Below are 527 nucleotides of genomic sequence, written 5' to 3' on the forward strand. Positions count from 1 at the left end.
TGATAGAGAGCATTACTGAGGGTGCTATGATTGCAGATGTGGGCATTACTGAGGGTGACCCCACTATTGTTCCAGCGGGCTCCGGGAAACCGGAACCCCCAGCTTGTTGATGATTCGCCGGCGCTTTGCGCCACAGGTTCGCTTCACCCAATCCATTTTATTTTACTGTTTCTGTATACATTGAGGACAATTGCATCTATTTTTTTTGGGGGTGGGGTAAATGGATTGTGAGTGATAGGGTGAAGTCTGAATAACCCAACTCATGATTCCTCTCTTGGGGTTTTCTTGCCTGTGTTCTTTTCCCCCAAGAGACTGTTTAATTTTTGTTGAACCGGCATGTCTTAGGAACATATGTGTAGAAGCATGATAAATAAAAAAGCATGATGGCTTATGAAATATGATACATGTCAAATTTTGTGATGTGTGCTAGAAGTTTAAGACTACGATAAGTTGAATGTGTCGGCTCTGAGTATGACATAATCATGAACCAACTTGAGAGCATGACTTAAGCTGAAACTTGAACTAGG

Source organism: Solanum tuberosum, unplaced genomic scaffold (genome assembly GCF_000226075.1).
Source record: "Solanum tuberosum cultivar DM 1-3 516 R44 unplaced genomic scaffold, SolTub_3.0 scf00792, whole genome shotgun sequence".
NCBI classification, from domain to species: domain Eukaryota; kingdom Viridiplantae; phylum Streptophyta; class Magnoliopsida; order Solanales; family Solanaceae; genus Solanum; species Solanum tuberosum.